We start from the raw sequence: 304 nt of genomic DNA on the forward strand, positions 1-304 counted from the left end.
TTAACAGACAAAGAAGGTCAAATGTCTCTTTGGAATTATGTCATGAGCTGCTTAAAAAAAAAGTGCAATTATATATCTTTTAAATATTATTTTTTATTTATTTTTAGAAGAAAAAAAAATAATTTTATTTAGTATTTTTCTTTTTAAAAGTTACAATGTGAATGAAAAAACAAGTTTGCTTCTAATAAATAAAAGTAACAAAGATAATGTTTGATTAAATAAGTTTTTAAAATCTAAATAACTATAACAAAAATAAATTATAATATTTATTAAGATATATATTTTTAATAAAAACATAAATTAT

Source organism: Arachis ipaensis, chromosome B04 (genome assembly GCF_000816755.2).
Source record: "Arachis ipaensis cultivar K30076 chromosome B04, Araip1.1, whole genome shotgun sequence".
Lineage (NCBI taxonomy): Eukaryota > Viridiplantae > Streptophyta > Magnoliopsida > Fabales > Fabaceae > Arachis > Arachis ipaensis.